At 41.3% G+C, this 27,940-nt stretch overlaps 1 pseudogene; it reads left to right on the forward strand.

Annotated features, from left to right (window-relative positions):
• The first annotated feature begins 8,446 nt into the window (after nt 1-8,446).
• LOC101441129 (BRO1 domain-containing protein BROX pseudogene) lies at nt 8,447-26,336 on the forward strand (annotated as a pseudogene).
• The last annotated feature ends 1,604 nt before the right edge of the window (nt 26,337-27,940 follow it).

Here is a 27,940-nt window from a genome sequence, read left to right on the forward strand (position 1 = left end):
CCCTTTCCCCCTTCTGAACTCTGCTTAATGTAGGGTAGAATTTCTCTGGTTACTCCAGATAATGACATTCCTAGAAAGATTTCTCTCTGAGTGGACCCCTGAACTTTTCCATGTTTAATAGCCCATTGCCTTTTAGTTACAAATACAATAGGGAAAGACTGAGCTTCAGAAACAATTGCTTCAGTATCTCATCAATATAATAAGTAATTTTACTTTTTGATTTAGATTTAGGACACCTGTTTAAATTCCATCTTGATATTGTTGAAAGAAAAATCAGAGTCAAGTTTGCAGATTACGACATCTTATTCTGGGACACCAAAGTCTTGCTACAGCAATGAAGACAGATCACTTGCAAAAATGTCAGTAGCTTCAGGCTTCTAAGGACATCAAGCAATTTTCATGGACATAAAAGGAAGTTGGCTTGACTCCTATTGATCGGATGAGGGTTTGTTCAACCTGATGGGGTGGGTTTAGCACAAATGGGCTTTATTTTATACTAGGTCAAATGTAATACATGAGGGGCTTGACTGGCTATCTGGGTGGGCTACCTGGGTGGTGACTTCAAATTTCAAAAGACCTTTGAAGATGTTATTAGTTAAGGTATAGCCAAACTGAATGAAGTCTTTGTAAGCAAAAGAAGTCACCCGGAGTAGCTAGAAGATGGATGACAACAGAACCCAGAAGAAAAAGAAGACACCGTCATGTTCATTGTCATGTGACAGAAAAGTCAAAGAACCCCAAAGATTGCCAGCCAGCCAGAAGATTCCAAACCAGAGAGAAAGCAAGCCTCCTAACCTTTGAAACCATGAGGCAATAAATTCCTGTTGTTAAATCAATCCATTATGTGGTCTTTGTTTTAGCAGCTGGGAAACTAAAACAATGTCTAAAATGTATTGGGATTGAAAATAATGAATTAGTAAAATTATTAAAATGATATCAGTGTGTGATTTAGAAAGATCTTCCTATAGAGAAACGATGTTAGTCAATGCACTAGCTACAGTTAACAAAAATTCATTTAATTTTCTGTAATCCTCAGTTAACATTTGCAATCCATCTACTTTTCCAATAAGCTAATCAAAAGTTAAAGGGGAAAAGGGTGGGAGTAGGGACAGATTCCCATTTACATCAGTATCATAGGTGGGATTTCATTCATGTCCCTGGGCCTGATAATACTTCATATTTATAGTTCAGTGGGACAAGAGAAATGCATGTTTCCATTTGGTTCGTGTAATTTTTAGTGCCCAGTACCCATATGAGTAGGACTTTTACCTAAGATAGCAATAAATTAATTTTCAATAATACTCCCATAGTTAAAAGTATCATATCAGTGCTAATTTCATGATTTTGATAATTGCATTTTGATGATGTAAGATGTTAATATTAGGGAGGGTAAATGATAGGTATATGGTAACTCTATTACTGTTGCGGTGTTTTTGGAAGTTTAAAATTATTTCAGTATAAAAAGGGAAAGATAAAAAAGGAACAATATCAGGGATATGTGAAACTGTTGTGGAATTTAAGAGAAGTTCAATTAATTGAGTATAGAGAGGCCAGTACTCAGGAATGATTTTGAGAAGGAAAAAATGGTTTATTGACGGCCGGCCGGACTCGGGAGCTTTCACTTTGAATCCCGAGCCCCGAACAAGATATTCAAACGTCTTTTATACAGAGAGGAAAGGCCAAATGGTCCCTTTGTTTCAGTTCTCAATAGGCTTCAATTAGCATATATCTCTTCCACATCTTAGGTAAGCTTTTAGCAAGGACTCCAGACATGCTAGATAAGCCTTGGTTTTTGCATGTCCCCTAAATACTTAAAGTTTACAGCTCTTGCATTGTTAAACATTTCCTGGGACTGGAGCCTGTTTGCCATTTTCCCTAAGGGCAGGACTGCAGCCTCTTATCTTTCCACACTCACAAGTCAAACAGCTTAGTTATTTCTGAAGAGACACAAGTCAAACAGCTTAGTTATTTCTGAAGAGACAAAGAGCCTTCCACCCATAGCCCACATCATTCCCCCCTTTCTGCCAAAGATTAACTTGCTAAGCTTTGGCATAATTATTGTTGGAGCTATGAGGTGGATGGCTGTTTGTTGTTTTGATTGATTATTTATCAGTCTTTAGTACAGCATCCAGGACTGTTTTTAGAAGTTTAGAGCTTTTCATTCTGGACAGCAGAATCTTGGGCAGGGGCCTCCTGCAGTTATTCTGCTGCCACTGGCACTCACGTGGATTTCCAGTCAGGTTCCAGATCCATCTATTACTTTTATTTTACTCTTAAAGAGTTTACACCTTTAATTTAAAAGGGGTGCTGAAGGGAGACGATCTCTTTTCTGTAACTGCTTCCTGCTGGCCATGGGCTGTAGTCATTGCCTAATAAGGTGTAAAAACTCTTTAATTTATTCTAACTGGAGGAAGATGGATCTGGCATTCTGTACGAAGTTGGATGAAGTTTTCATATGGTTAATAAGATGTTCACTCTGAAAGAAACAAACTTAATTAAAAATTTGGAATACCCGTTTTTAAAAGAGGACACACTGGATTACAGAGATAGACAAGATTAGATGCCTATAAAGATGGCATTCCTTAAAAGCTGGTGGGAACAGCATATATATTCTTTTTTAAGTTATCCATCTTTAGAGAGAAATTGCAACAGACACTTAGCTTTGTCTGAAGACACATTCCAAGCTGTTCAATGATTGACACTCATTCGCTCTGTCAGATGCTCCTGGTGAACTGGCACTCCTTGGGCAACTGGCTTCACTCAGGATTAGAACACTAATTTGGAAATACTCTTAGTTTTCACCTGTGGGAGTGATCAGAACTACAGAATAAAGATTTTTACACCTTGGTTTTCATTGTACAATTTCTAGCAATTTTGACTTGTTCAATAGGTGACTCACCATCAGCAAGCAAGCCTCACTTTTGCTACACAGCAGAGTACAGCAGAATATAGAAGTTGACTGAGACTGGCTGAGACTGCCACCTTATTCTATAGACATGTTATTAACTGTTTAGAAAATGATTTTACCAGGAATTTAACATGTCTAATATACTTCTGCACTTGATCCAAAATAGAAAAGATAACATTACAATTATTAGGCATATATTTAGTACAGGATAAAAGTGCAGCACTTAATATTAACTAATGTATTACTTAATGCATAAGGATTCAGAGTTGCCATTATTAGTTTTGAGTTTCAGGTTTGTAATACTTCACATGTTATCTCTCCATGAGAGCAGGCCATAATGCCAATTGTGTTTAAGTTTTACTTACAGTCTCCTGGTATCATGGCTCCACTTAGCATGTTCTTCAACGCAGTGAGCAAGTTGCAGCATCCTTCCAGTATTCCAGAGATTTTCCAGTATTCTACTAGCCTGGTGCATAGTGCTCTCTGGCACCATGGAACAGTGCCAGTCTGGAGGCGATATCCATTGTACACTTGGCTGTACCGAGTCATTATTGGCTGCAGGAGCTTGAAACTGCAATATAGTTTCCATCAACTTCAGGAGCAGAACCAGAGACTGATATAGCACATATTTTTAATTGAGGGGTCAGCGACCAGCCTAGCCAATAACTCACATGGAGAGGCCACCTGTAATGTATACAAGGCCTGGTTCGAATGCACAAGAGTTTGACAATGTTAAAGTTTATTCCTTGTTTTATATATATTTTAAACAACTTAATGCAATACATATATCAAATGACTATTTACTTACACAATTTTACTATGAAGATAACAGTAGGTACTTTACTTTAGTAATAGAGGAAAAATACTTTTCATTGTTAGAATGAAAACAGAATATTTCCAATAGAATCAAGACAACTTTTTATTACCATTTACTTAAATGTGTATTTTGCAGTGGCCTTCAGACAGGTTTATTATCATGAAGTTATTTCTGCTACCAATACCAATCTAAGTTTCTTTAGTTAACAATGATTTCTACAACTAGAATTATTTAAACATTTTCAGTTTGGAAGATGTTTTACAAACTCTTTATAATTGACTATAACCGCATTGACTAGACACCTCATGTTTAAATAAACTTACTAAATTACAATTACCAATGAAAGAAATTTACTCTTTATTTAAGAGAGCATATCTACAATCTTTTTCCTTTAGCCTAATTTCACCAATGTGAACTTACAAATTTCATTACTCTAAAGATTTTGTACATATAATGTTAATTTAGTTTATAAATTAACTATGGGAGATTACACTCAAGTTAAATAAAATTGAAACCATAATAGTTTATGCAAGGAATGTTCTCTTTTTCCCTTACAGGAAGCTAAAAACTTCTTTAAGTTATCAAAATTATTAAATTAAAAGCATACTGACTACCAGGTTTTAAAACACATGCATACTGACTACCAGGTTTTAAAACACATTACACAATTACTTAATTTTTTTAAAATCATAACCCAGGAAAGATCTCTCCATAGTTTTTATGGACTTTCCTTTACTTACTGAAATTTGTTAATAGAGCCACTAATTACCTTTATTTCATTGGAAAGAAATCTTCTGGAAGAATTAAGGCTCACCAGATTGTGGAGAAGAAAATAATTTATTCTCAATCTTGCAAGAAGGGGTGCAGAGCCAGATATGGCTGGTGCCACGAACAAAGAAAAATGACACAATTTATACCCCTAAGCCTAGCATGCAAGCTCTTCCTGTTTTTCCATAGATTGGATACTTCAGAAGTTACAGCTTATCTGAGATTTAACTTTCCCACGCAAAAGTTTGATTTAACTGCTTCTTCTATCACATTCCAACCATTTTAGTTTTTACCTGCTCCCCCCTTTTTCAAATAAGGAATAGAATTTAGTGCTGAAATGGCACCGACTTAGTTAGCTCCTTCTTGGGCATCCTTCCACTGCCCATAGGACTGGCCTAAACTGGTCTCCACTGCTGTCCAACCCGGGAGTGGGAGACTGAGGCAGCAGGCCGCCAGGTTACATCAACATTTTTCTTATGTGAAAATTAACCTAATCTTTGTGTGTTTTGTTTTTTTTTTTTTTTTTTTTTTTGCAATTTATGGCTGACAAAGGTTTAAACTGGGAAATTACCAGGCAAACTGATTCTCAATTCCCTAGCCTAGTAAGATAGGTTTAATCTGCCACACCTAGTCTTGCCTTAAAAGCTCTTGCAAAGAGGAGGCCCTTTCCCAATTGTTTCCATAATCAGATTTCTATGACTTTTTCATCCTGCTTAGTTCAATTTGGGCTTTAAGAATATTTATAAATATAACTGCATATTTAATTTTTAACAATTTGAATAGACCTCTTTTAAGAATTTTTATTTGTTAATTTGATATTATCCTGATGTATGAAGACATACATTGAGCTTTTTTTTAAAAATGGGCAGACACAAAGAGTTAGACACAAACACAACTCATTGATATTACTTGTAATTTGCATTATTTTATATACTGTTTAACTTAATTAATTAGGGGTCCAGAAATACATATTACTTATATAACTGCATATTTAACCTCAACAATTTGAGCAAATAGGCAGACATGAATAGTTTGACACAACAACATGACTTTAGTTACTTTAAACTTTTCAAAGACTTTTGAAACTCTTCTTAATTTGCACTATGACCATGCAGTTTACCACAAGAATTTTCTTTCTTACTTAATGGATTGTAATAACCAAAATGTTCTCAATGCCTTAGCACCATTTTGTTTTAGAACTTTATATTTTACTTTGAAATTAGCAGAATTTTGGATAAGCAACAAGATTAACTTTATATATATTTACTGAGGCTATTTGAAGCCTCAGGGAGACAGACTGCTTTCTCTCATGAATTGCCACTCTTAGGAACACTGACCGTCAAGGCAGGAGACTTCTCCCCCTCCACCCCCCTTTTTGATTTTGGAGATAATAAAACTCCAGTGGCCATTTAACCTTATTCTATCAGGCAGCAATTTATTTAGTTTACACTTGAATTCATGAGAGAAAGGGTTACTAATATCAGGAGAGGAGACAGTGATGTCCCAGCTCTTCTCAATTATGAAATAACCATAGGCAAAGGCAAAGGGTGAGGTTAGGCTTGAAGTAACCATAAACAAAGGAAAGGTTAGTGTAGAATTTACACTTAAATAATAGTTTCAGGCTAAATTCACCCAGCTATAAGCTCAGTTATTGTCTTTCCACTGTTTTATAATATAAATGCATTTATAAATGATTTTAACTCTTAGTTACAGTTTTAATTAATTTTTTTAAAAAACCTATTAATTTTATAACACCTTTAAATACCTTTCATTCAACATATAACATATTAAATGAACTTAACCATTACTTTAATTTTCCTTTAAAGTAAAAGAATAAATCTCTTGCAGTTAGTTTGAAATAAAAGGCTACTTTTCAGGATTTGATTTCTAGAACATAAAATGTTCTTTTAAAAGAGGTAAGACTCTTCTTCAAACATTGAGGATATGATGAGGTTAAAGCACAAGAAGCTATTGATAAAAGATTTTCTTTATATATTGATCTTATTCAATTTAATCATAAAAATTTCCCTTCCACAAACCTTCTACACTTTCAGTATTCATTCAGGTTCTGTCCCACACTCTACTCTTTCCAATAATCAATCATTTTATCTTAGGACAAAATCATCTTCTGTTTCCTTAACAATAAAAACACACTCCATATATCCCACATACTGAGTTACCAGGCAAACTTCTTACAACATATAATTGCCATTAATACTAAACAAGTTTGTTAAAATAATGAACTTTTCTTCACTTTAAATACTTAGTAGCATGTAATACCAGAAACAGTTTTTTTGGAAGTAAGTTGGCAGGGGAGATTGGCTGCCGAATAAGTTTGTTATAAAATTGCCTTTTATTATTATTATTATCAATTCAGTTTTGTTAAATAATGACTTTCTGCAATTAGCCACTTAAATACCTTAAACAATGCTTTGTAAAACCCTTATATTTATACCCTTAAGACAAATTTTACCTTCACAGAACACATTCTCTTACTTAAGGTTACTACAATACCTTCTAAGAACCTGAGCAGAATGCAAACGTATTTTGGCTTTGACACCCTAAGGAGGGAACTTTACTGCATTTATTCTGATTCTGCTTTTCACCGCCTTCACTTCCCCCCCTTCCAGGCAGTCGGGTGCACAACAAACAGGAATGCAGCTTATGAATAGAAGGGTGGACTCACTGGAAAGGGGCAAGCCGCTCCCCCCTTTCCAGCTTTCAGCCAAAATGGGCAGACAGAACCTACTCAAATTTGGCAACTCTCCCAGGGACCCAGCCACCCTGACTGGGACATCCCCAACAAACTTGGGTGCGTGGCGCGGACACAGATGGCCTCCAAGCCCCGGCAAAGGGCCAGACCAGAGACAAGACAGCAGAGCATGCACAAACATCTAGACTCCGCAAACATCCAGACTCCTCAGCTTTTGCCCCAGAATCATTTCACCCCCTTGCCAATGGCAAGGGAGGGCTCCAGCTCAGCTGTAATTCCACTCTACATAAGGACACAACTCCAACACTAGCCTTGAGCTGACACAGACAGAAGCACAAAGGTCACTAATCTGACCTGCGGCTGGGGCGGCTTGCACCCCGACGCTGACGGGGGGGTTTGGAGGGGTCAGCTGGCTGCAAAGGCGTCTGAGGCTGCGGCAGACAGCCTCAGAGGGGCTCTCAGGCGTGGAGGACGCGCGGCGAGGGGAGAAAGAATGCCGCGGAGACCAGGTCTGGTACGCAAGTCCGGTTTATTGCGGAAGGGGACATAGCTTTATAGGGTTAGGGACTGCGTGGAGGGATTTGATAGGTGCGGGCGGGTACTGCTTCCTGATAGGTGATTGTAAGCGGTTGCTAGGCAGAGGGCTGGCGGAGAGGTTTGGAATAGGGTAGGGGAAAGGGGGAGTGAGAGCTGGCCGGATGTTGGGCTAGGCGGGAGATAGAAAGGGGGAGGGCAGCGCCGGCCAGCCGTTAGCAGCAAAGGCCTAGTCAGGCGTGGTCACCTTATCTAGGCCCAGTGGGCAGAGGCGGTATCACTTCTTGCCGCACCGTTTGCTACTGTGGCAAGCCGGGCACCCTTCCTCCCACATTTCCCCCTTTGTTTTTATTAAGCTCCTCCGAAAAGCTTGATTTGAGGAGGGAGGGGGACTGTGCCTGTCTTAGGTCGGGATTGTGCCCAGCCGGGCAATGCCCGTGCCACACAGGTGGCCAGTCTTACCCGTCATGGGGAAGCGCGGCAGCAAAAGGCCGTGTCCCTGTCTTAGGTTGACTGGCGGGCCGATCCCGTTGCCCGTCATTGGCTAACCAGTCCAGCGCCTCGATGGAATGTTGGCGGCCTTAGATAAACAGGGCGGGGGAGGGGAAAGGGTAAGGGTAAGGGGTTAGGATGGGCGGTGAGAAGGGGTAGGGGCAGGGGGGCTGGGGCTTGGGTGCATTGAGAGGCGGCTGGCCATTTGGGGAGGATGGCAATTAATGGAGACTCTTGGTGCATCTTCGTCGGTGGTGCGGATTCGCTGGTACCGGACCTGGATGGGCTTACTAAGGACAGAGTTAACTTGATTTTTGACAAGCCGGACAATTCGCCTGATGATCCAGAGTCCTAGGGCTAATAGGAGGACAAGGGTGAGGAGCAGGCCTAGAAAGGGGAGAAAGTAAGAAAGGATTCCATTGGGCAGCCCCCAAGAGAAAGACCATCCGGCTTCACGTTCCTGCTTTCTCTTGCGGAGGCCCTCCCTAACTTGTGCGAGGTTATCTCGAATGAGGCCAGAGTGGTTAGCATAGAAGCAGCATTTTTCTCCTAATGCTGCGCAGAGCCCCACTCTTTTAGGAGGAGGAGGTCTAGGCCCCTGTGGTTTTGGAGAACGACCTCGGACAGGGAGTTGAGAGATGTTTCAAGGTGGGCCATGGAAGTCTCAAGGCGGGCGATGTCTGCATCGACAGCTTGCCTAAGGGTTGAAAAGGAATTATCTTGGAGGCTGAGAGCTGCAGCTCCAGTGGCTGCGCCGGCAAGACCTAGAAGGGTGGCAATTGTGATGGCGGTGAAGACTTCCTGTTTCTGCTCGTGCTGCGGGGAGCTGAAGTGCTGCCAGGAGTCAAAGAATTGGTTATCAGTATGAAAGAGAACGCGGGGGGCAATGAGTATGAGGGAGCACCCGCAGTAATGTTATAGCGAGGAGCTTTTCCTGCTGCTAAAGAGAGAGTGTCCAGTTAAAGGGCTGATGGCTTATACTAGCCTGGTCTGTAGTGGAGGGGAGCAGAGCCAACATGAAAAGCAGAAGAGAGTGTAGATTTTTAGGTTTTTTGTTTGAAGCTAAGGCGCGGACAGCAAGCTGTACTAGCTGTCCAAGGAGGAGGGTGTCATGAGCTGGATCCGCGGCCATATTTAGCCTCTCCATCCGATGGGCGAGTGCTCTCATCATCCGTCGTTGGAACCTGCTGCTGGCTGGTGGCGGGTTTTGACGTTTTTCCCGGGGATCCAGAGCGGCTGGGAGGCATTTTCTGGAAAGACACAAGAAACCCTCTGCCTTGGGTGAGAAGGGGACTGGGTCCCTGCCAATTGTTTGTTTCTGGGTCCTTCCAAAACACCATCGGGGCAACTGTTGGTGCGTAGGAGGGGCCCCAATGCTTATGGAGGGGGGAAAGACCGTTTTTATCAAAGGAGAGGAGGTTTATGTGAATGAGGCAGGCAGTGATAATGTCGCCTGGTTGACTATGTGGGCGTAGATCCTTCTCTTATTGAATTTGCACTTTGAGCTGGCGGTGGATGCGTTCTACTATAGCCTGCCCCTGGGGGTTGTATGGAATGCCGAAGTGGTGAGTAATGTTGTAGAGCTGGAGAAATGCAGCGAATGAGGAGCTGCGATACCTAGGCCTATTATTGGTTTTAACATCCCAAGGAACTCCCATGAATAAGATGGCTTGCTGCAATGCTTTAATGCAATGCTTGGCTGTTTCTCCCGGTAAGGGGACAGCGTAGCAAAGGTGAGAAAAGGTGTTGACTGTGACATGGACATACTTGAGGCACTCAAATGATGGCACATGGGTGACGTCTATTTGCCATCGGGAGTTTGGCTTGAGGCCGCGGGGGTTGACCCCTTGTGGCTGCAACGGTCCAAGCGGCAAGAAGGGGGCGCATGTTTTACAGGCGCGCACCAAATGCTTGCAAGTTTCCTTGGGGAGGCCTGGCAAAAGACGTTGAAGTGAGGCTGCTGAAAAGTGGAACTTAGAATGGAGAAGTTTGGCTTGATTGACCAAGTCTCCGACAGTGGCTATTGTATGGGTGGAGACGGTTTGGTCGGCAGCAGAATTACCCGTGGCTAGAGGCCCAGGCAGCCCTGAATGGCTGCGAATATGAGAAATGTACTATGGCTGTGTGCGGAGCTTGAGCTCTCGCTGCAAGGCATGGAGTGCTTGATCAATGGGTGTGTCACGTGGAAAGAAAACAGTGTGGGCAATAACTGAACAAACTTGCAGGGCGTACTGACTATCAGTGAAGATGTTGACGGGCTCATTGCCGTGGTGTTGGAAGGCAGTGAGGATGGCTAGTAGCTCGCCCATCTGAACGGATCTGGGATGGGTTTGGCAGTAGACGGTTGGCAAGTCACGGCTGGGAGAGTAGGCAATATAAGTAAACTTGGTCTTAGAGGCGTCCGTGAAGACAGTAGTGGAGTTGGAGAGAGGCTTGGAGCCAGGGAAAGGGTGGTATAGTGGGGAGAGGGGGAGCCTTGTGAGGCCCTGGAGCAATTTGTGTGTGTGTGGGGGTAATGGCAGTTAAAGTTCCCGTGGAAGATTTCTAGAAGAATTTGAGCAGGGGGGTTTTCGGAGAAAAGGGCAGTGGTGTGCTTATCAGTAAGGCATACATATTCAGAATCAGAGACAATATTCAAGGACTCTTAAAACATTTGTAAAACTTTAATGATGGCTCAAAGCTCTGTGCACTGAGCAGATGAATAAGGGAGTTGGCTAAACCTGTTCTTTTTGGAAAGTAACACATGCTGGTTTTTTTTTTTTATGCTGCATTTTCATTACTATTACTATCAGTAAATACTGTACAAGATGGTTGGGCTATGCACATAGCCTTGAAAAGCACTGCAAAAGTTTATTGTTGGGTTCTTTACAGATAAAGGAATGCAGCTGGCTTGATTTGTCCAAGAAGACATTAAAGAAAGTCTTAGGAAGTTTTAAAACAAAGTGATAGCCATGTAACTGGACTTTAACTTTTTGCAACAAACTAGCAGTATTTGGGATTGCTGCATACTAGTGTTGTTACTTTAATCTATGGTAAGGGGTTGTTTTTGTGACATATACTCTTTTATAATAATTAAAACTATAATTAACCATATTGTACTTTTTTTTAATATTATGCTGAAATATTGGTAACTTTATACACTTTTAAGCATTCATAGAAACTTTTTATCCATACGACTTTAATTAATAGAGGGTTTAAGGGAAGAAAAAGTTGTTAATTTTATAACACTGTAAAACACCTTTATTTAGCTTATAACATATTAAATGAACTTAATTATTACTTTAATTTTTCTTTCAAGGTAAAAGAACAAATCTCTTATAATTAGTTTGGAGCAAAAGGCCACTGTTCAGGATTAGGTCTTGAGAAAGCAGTTTTGAACGTTATGTTCCTTTAAGAGATAAAACTTTCTTTCTTGGAACACCGAGGAAAGGAAACGATAAGCACAAGAAACATTAGATAGACTTTCTTTGTATACTGACTGAGGATAAGAACTTTTATCAAAACAGATTAATGGTGAGAGGCCTTGAGAAAGAACAAAAATTTTCAACTTTGCATCAGCATACTACCCGACACCAAAGCCTGTAAAATTTTATAGATAGACCCATTAAATTTTATTTAACTTTAACTGTAAAAATTCTTTGTCCATTAATCTTCTGCAGTTTTAGCATTCACTCAGGTTTCGTCCTATACTCTACTTTTTCCAATAGTCAATTATTTTATTTCAGGACAAAATTATTTTCTGTTTCCTTAATAATAAAAACACATTCCATATAGCCTACATCAAAGTTATCAAGCAAACCTCTTATAACAATACTGTGAACATTAAACAAGCTTGTTGAAATAATGAACTTTTCTTTAAATACTTAGTAGCATGCAATATTGGCCATTTGTATAGAGCTCTTTTATAAATTTTTATTAATTTATATTTACCATCCGGAGGTATCAAAATATACACTGACATTGAACGAACAGACAAACACAGAACAATCACAACACAGTAACAGAAACATACAGTTTACAATTAATTCATAATTCTTAGTTTCTTAGTATAGCTGCTTTTAAATCCTCTGTTATATAGCACATTTTAGATTGTACCTTTCAAGATTTTCTCTGGAATCCATGCTGCCTGCAACACGAAAGCCTGTGCTCGGAAACATTCCTATCAGTTATCAGCAATCAGCTAAAATAACTTGAGAAGCAGTTAGGCAGACCATTAGCACACATTTTTGGATAATTACTGTAAGACTATAGTGAGACTTGAAGTTCAGGAGTTAACTATTGATTTACAACTGAAAATTTCTTTTTAAACCTTGATAAAATTTTTGTACTAACTTTAATATCTTGGTTAAAGAAGTCCAATTAGAATTAGCATGGAAATAAAACAGAACACCAATGTTGCCATGTTTTTCTCTCATACCAGTGGATTAATTATATCAGCCTTCACTAGCCCAGAGATACATTGTCATGTAGATAGTAGGGAGCCCAAAGAGTTGTGAAAAGGGGTGGGCGTTTGCTGGAACAGAGTTGATTGCTTTATAATCTTGTGTGGATTTTCCGGCTTGTGGCTGGCCTTGTTGATAGGCGGGGCCAATTTCAGGTAGGTATCAGGGCCCGAGAGATTGGCAGTGAAAGCCAGGGGTTGAAGGGGACCAGTAGATCCCAGTAAGCCTGGAGTTGCCTGCCCGAAACTTTACATTGGTGGCAGGCTAGTAGGCCAGCAAGCGCTCTGACTTGCGGCGCTTGGCGGGAAGATAGACGCCCGCCCATTTTTCTGCCGGGGGCCGATAACGGGGGTCCTTACCTTGAGAGCGCGGCGAAGGGGTGGGAGCGAGGTCCCACGGGGGTGAGGCAGTGGTCACGTCGGACCGGACTTGAACTGCCACCACGTTGGGGCGCCAGTTGCGGCTGGGGCGGCTTGCACCCCGACGCTGACGGGGGGGTTTGGAGGGGTCAGCTGGCTGCAAAGGCGTCTGAGGCTGCGGCAGACAGCCTCAGAGGGGCTCTCAGGCGTGGAGGACGCGCGGCGAGGGGAGAAAGAATGCCGCGGAGACCAGGTCTGGTACGCAAGTCCGGTTTATTGCGGAAGGGGACATAGCTTTATAGGGTTAGGGACTGCGTGGAGGGATTTGATAGGTGCGGGCGGGTACTGCTTCCTGATAGGTGATTGTAAGCGGTTGCTAGGCAGAGGGCTGGCGGAGAGGTTTGGAATAGGGTAGGGGAAAGGGGGAGTGAGAGCTGGCCGGATGTTGGGCTAGGCGGGAGATAGAAAGGGGGAGGGCAGCGCCGGCCAGCCGTTAGCAGCAAAGGCCTAGTCAGGCGTGGTCACCTTATCTAGGCCCAGTGGGCAGAGGCGGTATCACTTCTTGCCGCACCGTTTGCTACTGTGGCAAGCCGGGCACCCTTCCTCCCACACTGACCCACAAGTTTATATATTTATTTTCACCATGGCTGCCCCCACAGCCATCACAAACCTCAGAACACTTAACATTTGGTATAAAGCAAATTCATTCACAAATTAGCACCATAACAAAAGATTTCAGCTAGACTTTTCCACTGTTTAAACTTTACACCCAGACCAAGCTCCACCAGAAAAGCCGATCCATTTTCCTGTAACCAAGTTTTGTTTTCCTTAATCTAGACCAATTTCCAGGACATTAGGACTTGAACCTATAAATAGCCCTTCCTATTAAAATCGAGACTCCACTCCTTTAGTGGATATAAGACCAGTACCAGATTCTAACATGCAGTTAGACAAACCCAAAACACCAGGGCTTTTCCCCGGTTTTCCTCCTTTTCCCAAGCCTAGAGAGAACGGCTTCCCCCCAGCCTTCTGGGGCTACTAGGGTTCTCTCGGGAGGTGATCAGCCTCCCCTTCCTAGCAATTAAAGCTAGGGCCTTCCAGACTGTGCTCACCCGGGGAGTCTTACCTTCTTCCATGTTCGGAGTTCTTTTTCGTTCCCAGAATCTTTCTCTTCAGACCTTCCATTGCCCCTCGATTTTGTCGGGAAGATTCTGGTGGAGCCCACATCTTTTCTGGATTAAATTTAATCCAGGGGCGCCCAGATTTGGGGTTCACCCGAGTCCTCCCGGCTTCCTCGGGGATTTGGAAGGGGCAGCAAAATGCTACCGTCTCTGGCCTTCATTTTTATCCCTTCGTGGTTGCCAAAAATGTTGTGGAATTTAAGAGAAGTTCAATTAATTGAGTATAGAGAGGCCAGGACTCAGGAATGATTTTGAGAAGGAAAAAATGGTTTATTGACGGCCGGCCGGACTCGGGAGCTTTCAGTTTGAATCCCGAGCCCCGAACAAGATATTCAAACGTCTTTTATACAGAGAGGAAAGGCCAAATGGTCCCTTTGTTTCAGTTCTCAATAGGCTTCAATTAGCATATATCTCTTCCACATCTTAGGTAAGCTTTTAGCAAGGACTCCAGACATGCTAGATAAGCCTTGGTTTTTGCATGTCCCCTAAATACTTAAAGTTTACAGCTCTTGCATTGTTAAACATTTCCTGGGACTGGAGCCTGTTTGCCATTTTCCCTAAGGGCAGGACTGCAGCCTCTTATCTTTCCACACTCACAAGTCAAACAGCTTAGTTATTTCTGAAGAGACACAAGTCAAACAGCTTAGTTATTTCTGAAGAGACAAAGAGCCTTCCACCCATAGCCCACATCAAAACCACCGCAGAGAGTATTTTTGATCCTCTGTGTCCAATTTTTAGGGTTAGTAAAATCTATCCACCTCAGATCCTTCTTCTTCCCCTTACCTGAATGCTTAGTTTTTTCCATTCCATTGTGGTTTCCAGGAATTAGTTTTATCTCTGATACTGTGTCTAAAAGCCCCTGAAATTGATTATCGTCTTTTGTCCAAAGCATCTGGACTCAGGCATAAGGCCTACGGTCTCTCCAGAGGAATGTGATACATTAATGGGTCTCAAGAGAAAGGACATCAGGGACACATGCCTCTCCCTTTGGGGCCCCTCATCTGTAGCGGCTAAGGGAGGTTCCCTACATTCAGATAGATTAGGTTAAGTGGAATCCACAGTTTTCAAAACAGCCCCCCTTGTTGTCTGGGTACAAAAACAATTTTGTCCTTATTCTGGTGAGCCCTCTCTTGGCTCAGTTCCCAGAACTTTGTACTGTGGAAGTTACCAAGTTGAGCACTTGCCAAGAGTTTTGTCCTACCTGCAACTGGACTTGAGAGTTTAACTCTTTCAGATGCTGCTTCAGCTGCTTTTGGAATTTTGCTAAATCACTAGTAAGCAATGAACAGACCATTTGCCTGAGCAACAGCTGTATACAGAGAACAGACACTGGCTCCTAAAAATACATTCTTGATCGCTACCGACGCATCTTCCTCGGCTTGGGAGGCCTGGCCGACCCTTCCGCTCCTCTACGGGGAAGTGCCGCCCTTCGAGAGATAAGCCGTGGAGGAGAAGGCAGGGAAGGCTGATGCACGGGGTGTTCTTGGGGGGCTTTGACCGCGGGGCCGCCTCCGCCTTTCAGCGGCGCGCTTCCGCCTCGGTAGCCGTCATGGCCGCCCGGGCCACGTGACCCCCGCTGGGCTTGGCCTGGTTTCCTTTCCCTCCAGTTGGGTAGCCTCGGTGTCCCGACTCCCTTTTTCTTGCTTGTGCACTTGGGAATTGCCTTTCTACCCTCAGGAGGACTGCTGTACAACTCTGAAGTGCCGGCAAGCCTGAAGAAGTGGAGAATAGGAGTTGGCTGCTATACTGCTGGGATTCAGGGCTCAACTGGCTTATGAACTACCTGCAGATTTAAGTCTCTAAAAAATATACTGAACAGTCAATATCTGGGAAAAATGACCCATTGGTTTTATAGGAACCCATTAAAAGCCACAGCTCCTGTCACTTTTAACTACTATGGTGTGGCTGCTGGCCTTGCTGCTTCAAAAATTTGCAATGATTTGAGAACATCCAGAGCCCAATTGCTTGAACTGTTCACTTAATTTGAGTTGTAATCCAGAAATTATGAAAAATGCAGCAGATTCATATTTTTCATTTTTACAAGGGTTCATAAATTCATCGGATGAATCTACCCAAGAAAGCAAGTTACTGATGTGGGCTATGGGTGGAAGGCTCTTTGTCTCTTCAGAGATAACCTAAGCTGAAGGCTGTGGGTGTGGAACGGTAAGAGGCTGCAGTCCTGCCCTTAAGGACAATGGCAACCGGCTCCAGTCCCAGGAAACAGCTTAACAATGCAAGGGCTATAAACTTTAAGTATTTAGGGGAAATGCAAAAAGTAAATATGCTAAAAGCTTATCTAGAATATCTGGAGTCCATGCTAAAAGCTTACCTAAGATGTGGAAGATATATATGCTAATTGAAGCCTATTGAGAACTGAAACAAAGGGACCATTTGGCCTTTCCTCTCTGTATAAAAGACGTTTGAAAATCTTGTTCGGGGCTCGGGATTCAAACAGAAGTTCCCGAGTCCGGCCGGCCGTCAATAAACCATTTTTCCTTCTCAAAATCATTCCTGAGTCCTGGCCTCTCTATACTCAAATAATTGAACATCTCTCAAATTCTACAACATTACGATACATTCAAAATTTCAAGTGGACTGATACAAGGACAGATTCCAAGTACCCAGCAGGATGCTGTTTTTGAATTAATTTCCATGGGATTTAATGTTGCTTTACGGTATACCAAATATGCTTCAAGACTGGCTGGAAAAGAAAACATAACAGAAGATGAAGCAAAAGAGTTCATCGAAGCTTAAAAATTGCAGCTGGGATTTTTAAGTGCTTAAAGGAAAATCATATCCCAAAACTTATTACACCTGCAGAAAAGGGAAGGGATTTAGAGGCACGACTCATAGAAGCTTTTATTATCCAGTGTCCAGCTGAAGCTCAAGAAGTAACAATTGCTCGAGCAATTGAGCTAAAACATGCTCCTGGACTAATTGCTGCACTGGCATATGAAACAGCCAATTTCTATTAAAAAGCTGATCATCCTTTATCCAGTTTGGAGCCTGCATACTCTGTGAAATGGAGAAAATATCTTCACTTGAAAATGTGTTTTTATACAGCTTATGCTTATTGTTATCATGGTCAGACTTTGTTGGCTAGTGATAAATGTGGTGAAGCAATCAGGTCTCTCCAAGAAGCAGAAAAATTTTATGCAAAGGCAGAAGCATTATGCAAAGAATATGGAGAAACCAAAGGCCCAGGACCAACATTTAGGAAACTTGGAAGTCTTGTAAAGAATACCCTAGAAAAATGTCAGAGAGAAAATGGTTTTATTTACTTTAAAAAAATCCAACAGAAGCCCCACAACTGGAACTCAAAGCAAATTATGGTCTCGTCGAGCCTGTACCTTTCGAATTTCCTCCTGTAAGTGTTGTAGAATTTGAGAGAGGTTCAATTATTTGTGTATAGAGAGGCCAGGACTCAGGAATGATTTTGAGAAGGAAAAATGGTTTTATTTATGGCCGGCCGGACTCGGGAGCTTTCTGTTTGAATCCCGAGCCTGGAACAAGATTTTCAAATGTCTTTTATACAGAGAGGAAAGGCCAAATGGTCCCTTTGTTTCAGTTCTCAATAGGCTTGAATTAGCATATCTGTCTTCCACATCTTAGGTAAGCTTTTAGCATGGACTCCAGACATTCTAGATAAGCTTTTAACATATTTGGTTTGCATTTCCCCTAAATACTTAAAGTTTATAGACCTTGCATTCTTAAACTGTTTCCTGGGACTGGAGTCGTTGCCATTGTCACTAAGGGCAGGACTGCAGCCTTTTACTGTTCTACACCCACAAGTCAAACAGCTTAGGTTATCTCTGAAGAGACAAAGACCCTCCCACCCATAGTCCACATCATAAGTGTACACTGGACACCAGAAACGCTGGCTGCATTCGATCTCACCAGGAGACCCAAGGATGACAGTACCAGACCCAAACCAGAAGAAGAAATAAAACCTGCAAAAGAACCAGATATCAAACCTCAAAAGGACACTGGGTGCCACATCTCCTAAAACTCATCCATATAATGTGCGCTATGAATTTCTGTACTACTAGATAAGATAAACCATGGAATTTCGGATCAGGTTTCTCTGAAGACTATAAAATAATTTCTTACAGTTCTGCTTTCAGTTTGTCCGTTCTTGATTTTTTACTATAGTAGAGATATCTCATGCTTTGTTTCCAAGCTCTCCTAGTCAGGACAGTGTCCTGAAGACTTCACTGTGTCTCTAAAGGGCGTATTTGGGGGTTGGCTCTTTTTTGAACCCTGGGTGGTTTTAGTGTTAAACTACCTTAAATTGTAGGTCAGAATCATGTGGCTTCCGATACACTTTTCCATCTTCACAAAAAAGTTTATTTTCCTTCCTCTTATTTGATACCAGCAGAATGACAGGAATTGTATTTTGACAGTTTTTCTCCTCATTACATTAATTTTAGCACATACTTGTTATGTTTTGAGTCAACTTTTCTGTTGGAAAAAAGTCACTTGTGGTTAAAGATCAGAAAACATTCATACCAAATTCTTACATAGTTTAGAATGTATAATTCACTGGAAAATCAGTATTTATAGGTCTGTTGAGACCTTGTGAGGACTTATTTCTGTTCTGGTAGCCCCGTGCTTCATTTCAGACTCAGTAAACCTACAGCGATTTTTTACCAGTACCTTTTTTAATGGCGTTTCTACTTAGAGGACAGAACTTTATAACAGTTCTTAGTGTTACTATATGAGAGAAGATAGAATAAAAATGTTTTTTGAAGAAGTCCAGTGCTGCACGATGGAAAGAAAAACCTTTAAACTTTTAAATGAGTTGTGTTGTCCTGAATTACACTGATAGCTCTCTACTTTTTTTTTTTTAAAGAAGTTAGAGTAAAATGCTTTTGTTACCTAATTTCAGTGTACATTGTTTTTATATAATATTCTAATATTCATATTGTCAGAATTATATAGGCCAAGGGCTGTAGCAAACACTTAGAGAACAAATGTAGATACGGTATCATCTTAAAAATAGATTGTATTGTTTAAAACAGAATTAGTTTAGTATATACACAAACTTAAGAAATAGTGGATGCATAATATTTTAACAAAAGTCACACATCTGTAGGTCTATCTTTTACTCTGGGGGATGCAGCCAGTTTTCCTATGATAAATGAGACATGTTCACTTAGTAAAAGTAATTAAAATAGACGGTGTGTCTGTTGAGAGCTTACTATGTGCTAGGCATCATGCTGAGCATTTGCATAGATAAACCTAGAACTCACATGGCAACTCTGGGGAAAATGAGTATGTTGTCCTGAGGAAAATCTGCATTAAGTGTTGACATTGGAATATGCATTTCATTATAAAGCTTAGATTAAATAGATTATGCCTATCTAAATCAATATTGTGTTCAAATAAATGGTTACTGAAACCACATATCATAGTTTGCACTCCTTAGGCTACATAGAATCAGTGAGATTTTGTTTTAATATATGGAAATGCTAATTACTCTTTGCATTGAGTGTCACATTGAAAATCTGAAACCGCATTTTCCAAAATTAGTGGAATAATAACTAAACAGACATTTCATTTTATTTGACTATCTGTAGAAAAAAATGTTTAATTCAACTTCACTGTATTTTGTGCAGTCCTTATTTAATAAAATCATTGATCTATTTGAAAAAAATAAAAAATAAAAATACATTCTTCTTTGCCAGTTCTTGGGCTAGTCCCAATCTTCATGATCCATGCCCTGCAATAGCTCTGCCTCATTTTAAAACTATATGGAAGAGCAGGATATAAACCTTTGAGAAAATAGGATGCCAACTTCTCTGCATGTTAGTGAACAGCAGATCATCTGCACAACTGGAGCAGCTTGTCTCAGACTGATTTAAATGGCCTCTTTTTGAACATTCCTGAATTCTTCTCTTAGAATTCTCCATGACTGCGCTCATTCCCCAACATCCTATCATTAGGACCTTGGTAAGCTCCATAATTTCACCTAATGCAGAAACAGATCATCTAACCCTTGTAATGTAATTTTCAGAGAAGAGTCCTCACCAGGTTACCCTCTCTTCTTCAATTTGCCCTGGTCAATTTGAGCCTCCTTCTGCTTTCTTCTATGATATAAATAGATTCTCCAGAGGTCTGGTTGTAAAATGTAGTGGGAGCTGGATCTCCCGGGGAGTTTGTTAGGTCACTTCTCAGTCTTTTAACTTGCCCTTGGTAGCCTTCCTTCTGAGGTTCTTCCTTTACCTCTACTGGTTACGGGGTGAGCCTGAGGCAGTTTACAAAGGAGAACAATGTCTCAGGAGAGGAGAATCAGAGAATCTATCTGGGGAGAGGCTAACTGAATTTTTCCTGTCTGCCCTGGAATCTTTCTTAGAAGCCCAGGAAAAATAGCCAGGGGAGATAGTACCTTCATCTCCTTATCTTCCCATCCCAAGCTTCAAACTCTAAATTTTCTCCCCAGATAGACCCTCCTCTCACAATATGGTTTTCTGTCATTCCCAGTCCTCGTCTTTCAAGGCTGATTTACAAATTTATATCTGTGGATTTGCCTTGGGAACATTCATCTCTCTCCTTAAACTTAGATAAGTCTTATTTGATTATGAATCCATGAAGAAGTCTGTATTTTAAAGCTGTAGCCAGGAACCACATTAGTGTCAAACTGACACTAATTGCTGGGAGCCGTGCCCATTTTTTCACATTCAATATACTTTTCTCTATTTTCTGGAAAGGCCACTGCATAATTCCAATTTTGTCGGTTTCTAGTGAAAAGATCTGACCCCACACTGGCCACTGTCAGTAAGAGTATTTTATTTAAGACATGCCCAAGGGATGTCACTCACTCTGTCCCATATAATGGGCAAAGTAAATATCTCTTGGATTTTTGAAGCACTATTTCAAAGTATATGACATTAAAATTTCTTTTCTTTTTTTTTCTTTTTTTTTGCTTATTACCAAATACAAAATGAGAAAAGGAAAAGGGAAATTATGAAACTACTCTAATCTATTTCAACACACCACTATTCTATCCTGAAGAGTTAAGCTGGGAAGCAGATGTGGCTCAAGTAATTGAGCTCTTGCCTACCAACTGGGAGGTTCCTGGTGCCTCCTAAAGAAGATGAGCAAGACAGTGAGTGGAAGCCATGGGCAGGTGCAGCAAACTGACACAGCAAGATGATGTGACAAGAGACAAGAAGAAAACATAATGAGAGACACACAAAGCAGAGCAGAGGTGGTGCAAGTGATTAGGCACCTCCCTCCCACAACAGAGGTCCCAGGTTCAGCTCCACGTGCCTCCTAAAAAGAAGATCAGCACACAACAAACAGACACAGCAAGTGCAAACAACAAGGGGGTGGGGAGAAATAAATAAGTAAATCTTAAAAAAAAAAAAAGAGAAGCCTCACAGTTTTAAGCAACAGTCAAATAGAATTTCGAGGTCACTCACAATGTGATGCCAGCCAATCTGCAAGAATGTTTTAGGGAAAGTTCCCTTTTCTGTGCCAGGCTTCAACATCAAATTTAAAGATTCTTTTTATAAGTCACTGAATGAAGGGTATGGAATTCCAAGAATCGGATGTTGGTTGTAAAGGTTTCTCAGCAAAGATGGTGCTCTCCCTCCTTTTTTTGCACAGCTCCAAGTACCAACTTAAGCAATAATTGGAATAATTAGACACTAGCACTAGTTTCTCAGCCTTCAGCCTTTCCCTTAACAGTTTAACTGTCTCAAAGGTCCAAGCAAGATTAGAGATCACTTCCCACCTATGCCTTAGAAGGGGTAAACAAAGAGTTCTGTCCACAGTTGAGCCCCAGGATTGCTGCTTCTGTTCCTTGGCATGATCCACCTCCTCATTTATCCCAATATGTTTGAGAAGTATAACATCTAATTACAACTTTCCAATTTCATTTGGGGCTGGGAGAGGGTTGCCTATATTCTCTAACAGAGAAATCATCAAATAGCAAGCATGCAAATTCTCAGAATGTAATGTAGAAGATAATGAAACTGGACATGTCAAGCCTTGATGTTCCACGCTCTCCTAATGAGAGATGAAGAAGAAAATAATGTTTTCCCATTCAGCATCATCTACCAATAGTTGTATACTTCTTTCCTATTCTTACACTGGTTAACCTAGAAATTTAAACATGTGTTCTCAATTTAGCAACATGTAAAGTTAATTAACATCTACCTTCATTCTAAACAATAAAAGACCCTCCCAGAACACTTTATTTTTTTTAAGATTTATTTTTTTAAATTTATTCCCCGCCCCCCCCCCCCCCTTGTCTGCTCTCTGTGTCCATCACAGCGTGTTCTTCTGTGACCACTTCTATCCTTATCAGCGGCACCAGGAATCTGTGTTTCTTTTTGTTGCATCATCTTGTTGTGTCAGCTCTCTGTGTGTGCGGCGTCATTCTTGGGCAGGCTGCACTTTCTTTCATGCTGGGCGGCTCTCCTTACGGGGCGCACTCCTTGCTCATGGGGCTCCCCTACGCAGGGGACAGCCCTGCGTGGCAGGGCACTCTTTGCACGCATCAGCACTGCACATGGGCCAGCTCCACACGGATCAGAGAGGCCCAGGGTTTGAACCGCGGACCTCCCATGTGGTAGACAGACACCCTATCCGTTGGGCCAAGTCTGCCTCCCAGAACACTTTAAATCCAATCACCTTCCCTCTTGACTGATACGCTTTCATTTTTATGTGTTTTAGGTCTATCTTGTCTAGTTCAGATTTACCTGTTTAATTTCTACTTATATCAGATTCTTTATTCCTTCTTGAATCTTTTGCCTTCCATTTGGAATCACTTTAGAGCAGTGCTTCTCAGACTCTAACGTATATATGTCTCATTTGGGGGATCTTGTTAAAATGCAGATTCCCAATCTGTAGGTCTGGGATGGGATTTGTGATTCTGCATTTCTAACTAGCTCCCAGCTGATGTGAGGCTGCTGGTCCAAAGACCATATTTTGAAGAGCTTTAAAGTATTCTTTTGAGGGAATCTATTAGTAGCAAATGCTCTTAGTTTTGATTACAAAATCTTTGTTTCACTCATTATTTTCCTGGATAATAATAATTCTAGGTTCATGCATATTTTCTTCAGCACATTGAAGGTATCACTTACTTTCCTTGTTTCTTTCTCTTTTTTTTTTGCTGTAAGTCAACTATCTGTCTAATTGTCACTTACTGAGTAATCTGTTTTCTTTTTCATTTTCTGCCTCCATGTTCTTCTCTTTGTCTTTGATTTTATGTAATTTCATTATGATGTGACTAAGTGTAGAATTCTTTTTATTAATCTGATTTGGGATTTATTGAACTTCTTGAAATTGAGGATTTGGTGTCTTATATGAGTACTGGAAAACTCTCAGCAAATACTTCTTTTTTAAAATCAATTTTATTGATACATTAATTCGTAAAGCATACAATTCATCCAAAGTGTGTAATCAGTGGTATTTGGTATAATCAAAGAGTTGTGCATTCATCATGTCAATCAATATTAGAACATTTTCATTACTCTGATAATAATAATAAACAAAAAACTCTCTCTCTTAATAATCACCTCTCAATCTCTCTATCCTTCCCCTGCCATACATAGATCCTATTCTATTTCCATCTCTCTAATTTAATTGTATTTATATTTTGTATAGATGGAATCAAAGAGTGCATAGTACCTTTTGTCTAGTTTCTTTCACTTAGTTTATTTCCTTTTAAAAAAAACTCTTAATGGAAGATTATTAATATATTACTATACACTACTGTCCAGAGTTTGCTTTGGTTGTATTTTTGCCTGATACTAGCACCTTGTAACATTAACATACATTTGTTAAGTTTCAAAGAAAATCAGTCTTATATATGCTATTTTACCCATACTCACATTTCACGTGAGGTTTTGCTATGCTATATAGTCCCGTGTTACATTTTTTAACTTTCCTTCTGGTAATATACATGACCTTAGACTTTCCCTTACAACCACTATCATATCCATGTATTAGCACTGCTAGTTATTAATACAAACACTATGATGTGCTTTCACCATTTCTATTCATTTCCAAAGATTTATGAACAACCTTTTTATCAGTTCTGCACAGATCAAACTTAGCTTTCCATTCTTTAACCTCATTCTATTTTCTGCTGACCTATATTCTAATTATTAACTCCACAAGTTTACTCAATATATTTAGTTCATAATAGTGCATAATACAGCATTTGTCCTTTTGTGTCTGGCTTGCTTCACTCAACATAATGTCCTCCAGGTTCATCCATGTTGTCATTTCTTCTTACAGCAACATAATATTCCATCTTCCATGTACACCACAATTTGTTTATTCATTCATTGGTTGATGGAAACCTGTGTTGTTTCCAACTTTGGGCAATTGTGAACAATGCCGGAACTCAACCACTCAAGTCAGATCCACTTCCCTGATACATCCTTTTAAAGATTTATTTATCCCCTACCCCTGCATTGTTTGTGCTCGCTTCTTCTGCTGTCTGTATCCATTTGTTGTGTGCTTTTTGTGTCTGCTCGTCTTCTCTTTAGGAGGCACCAGCAACCAATCCTGGGGCCTCATATGTGGAAGAGAGGCATTCAATCACTTAAGCCACCTCAGCATCCTGGTTTGTTATGTCTCTCATTGTCTTTCCTCTTTGTGTCTCATTGTGTCATCTTGTTGCGTCAGCTCACCATACCCACCCTACATGCCAGCTCGCTGTTTTGCTCATCTTCTCCAGGAGGCACTGGGAACCAAACCTGAGATCTCCATTGTGGTAGGCAGGAGTTGAATTGCTTTAGCCACATCTGATTCCCTGAGATATCCCTTCGAAAGTGAAGGATAAGCTGTTGCATTTGGCCCCTCCTATGACCGAAAAAGAGGCACAATGCTTGGTTGGTTTCTTCAGATTTTGGAGACAACACATTCCTCATTTGGGTGTGCTACTCTGATCCATTTACTGAATGACCAGAAAGTCTGCCAGCTTTGATTGGAGACGGGAACAAGAGGAGGATTTGTGACAGGTAGAGGTTTCTGTGCTAGCTGCACTGCCACTTGTGCCATATGAGCCAGCAGATCCAATGGTGCTGGAAGTGTCAGTCACAAATAGAGATGCTGTCTAGAGACTTTTGCAGTTCCTTATAGGAGAATCACAACACAGACCCTTAGGATTTTGGAGCAAAGTCCTGCCATCCTCTGCAGATAATTACTCTCCTTTTGAGAAACAACTTTTGGCCTGGTACTGGGCTTCAGTAGATACTGAACACTTAGCCATGGGGCAAAAAGTTACCATGAGACCTGAGTTGCCTATCATGATGTGGGCGTTGTCTGACCCACCAAACCATAAAGTTGGACGTGCACAGCAGCATTCCATAATAAAGTAGAATATATGAGCTAGGGCTTGCGCGGGTCCTGAATGCAAAAGTTAGTTACATGAGAAAGCCCAAATGCCCATGGTCACCAATCCTCCCATGTTACCTTCTCTTTCCCAATCCAAAGGTATGACCTCTTGGGGAATCCTTACAGTCAGTTGACAGAGAAAAGAAAACTCAGACCTGGATTAAAGATGGTTGTGCTTGATATGCAGGTACCACTCAAAAGTGGACAGCTGTAGCACTGCAGCCCCTTTCTGGGACGTCCCTGAAAGTCAGTGGCGAGGACAAACCCTCTCAGTGGGCAGAATTTCAAGCAGTGCACTGGCTTGTTCATGCTGTTTGGAAGAAAAAATGTCCAGAGGCAAACTTGGACAGTGATTCATGACCTGTTGCCAATGGTTTGGCTTGATAGTCAGGAACTTGGAAGAAACATGATTGGAAAATCGGTGACAAAGAGGTCTGGGGAGGAGGTATGTGGGTAGGCCTTTACAAGTGGACAAAAAAACATGAAAATATTTGCATCCATGTGAATGCTCACCAAAGGGTAACTTCAGCAGAGGAATATTTTAATAATCAAATGGATAAGAAGACCTGTTCTGTGGATATCAGTCAGCCTTTTCCCCAGCCACTCCTGTCATTGCCCAATAGGCACATGAAAAAGTGGCCACGGTGGTAGGAATGGAGGTTATGCACGGGCTCAGCAGCATGGACTTCTACTCACCAAGGTTGACTTGGCTACAGTCACTGCTGAGTGCCCAATCCACCAACAGCAGAGTCCCAAACAGCCCCTGATATGGCACCATTCCCTGATGTGATCAGCTTGCTACCTGGTGGCAGGTTGATTACATTGCACCACTTCCATCATGGAAGGGACAATGATTTGTTTTAACTGGAATAGACACATAATCCAGATATGGGTTTGCCTTCCCTGAATGCAATGCCTGTGGGCTTACCAAATGTCTTATCCACCACCATGGCTTCCACACAGCATTGCTTCTGATCAAGGAACCCACTTCACAGCAAATGATGTGCAGCAATGGGCACATGCTCATGGAATTCACTGGTCTTACCATGTTCCCCATCATCCCTGAAGCAGATGGCTGATAGAATAGTGGATTAGCCTTTTGAAGACTCAATTACGATGCCAATTAGGTGGCAATATCTTGCAGGGCTAGTGCAAAGTTCTCCAGGAGGCTGTGTATGCTCTAAATCAGTGCCCACTTTATTGTGCTATTCATTTTATTGTCAGGATTATGGGTCCAGGAATCAAGCGATGGAAATGGGAGTTGGGCCACTATTATCTCTAGTGATCCACTAGGAATACTTTTGCTTCCTGTCCCTGTAACCTTAAGCTCTGCTAGACTACAGGTCTCAGTTCCAAAAGTAGGAGTGTTTCCACCAGGGAACACAACAATGATTCCATTGAACCGGAAGTTAAAACTGCCACCTGGCCACTTTGGGCTCTTTGTGCCTCTGAATCAATAGGTAAAAAGGGGAATTACTGTACTGAATGGGGTGATTTATCCTGACTATCAGCGGGAACTAGGACTGCACCTGCATAATGGAGGTAAAGAAGAATTTGCATGGAATACAGGAGATCCTCCAGAGCATCTCTTAGTACTGCTATGCCCTGTGATTAAAGTTAATAGAAAATTTGAACAACCCAATCCAAGCAGGACTAACAACGGCCCAGAATCTTCAGGAATGAAAGTTTGGGTCACCCCACCAGGCAGAGAACCATGGCCAGTTGAAGTGCTTGCTGAGTGCAATAGGAACATGGAATGGGTAGGGGAAGAAAGTAGAGATAAAGATGAACTTCGACCCCATGACCAGTTACAGAAACAAGGACTGGTAATAGTCATGAATCTTTCTTCCTTGTTTCATTGTTAGTATATTATATATGTACACAAAAGAAATTTGTTTTCTTCTCCAACCTTTTCCCCTATCATATGACAAGTTGTATTAGTTTCATATCATAATATATAAGTGTGGGCATGCCCCTGGGGCTGTTAGCTAGATGGCTTTCGCCTCAGTGAGGCGAACATCTCAAACGGGTTGTGAGTGACAACGGGGCCCCGGTATCACACAGCCAGGTTAAACACACAGTAACCACTCCGGAGACGCAGGCTCGTGGCGCAGGTCTAGTTTATTGGGGAAGTGGTACAGCTTATATAGGCAGGGGTGGGGGCTTGAGGTGACATGACAATTATAGATAGGCTAAGGGGATTGGGATAATATGAAGCGGCTACTGATTGGATGAGGCAGGTTTGAAGTTGGCACGTGTGGGCTTCTCTCGCGGGAAAATGGCAAGGAAGAAGGGAAGTGCCGTTTGTGATAGCCATTGTGTATGCTTAGCGGCCATTTTGGCTACATGTTGTTTGCCAGCAAGCTCACCA

Source organism: Dasypus novemcinctus, chromosome 3 (assembly GCF_030445035.2).
Source record: "Dasypus novemcinctus isolate mDasNov1 chromosome 3, mDasNov1.1.hap2, whole genome shotgun sequence".
Taxonomy (NCBI): domain Eukaryota; kingdom Metazoa; phylum Chordata; class Mammalia; order Cingulata; family Dasypodidae; genus Dasypus; species Dasypus novemcinctus.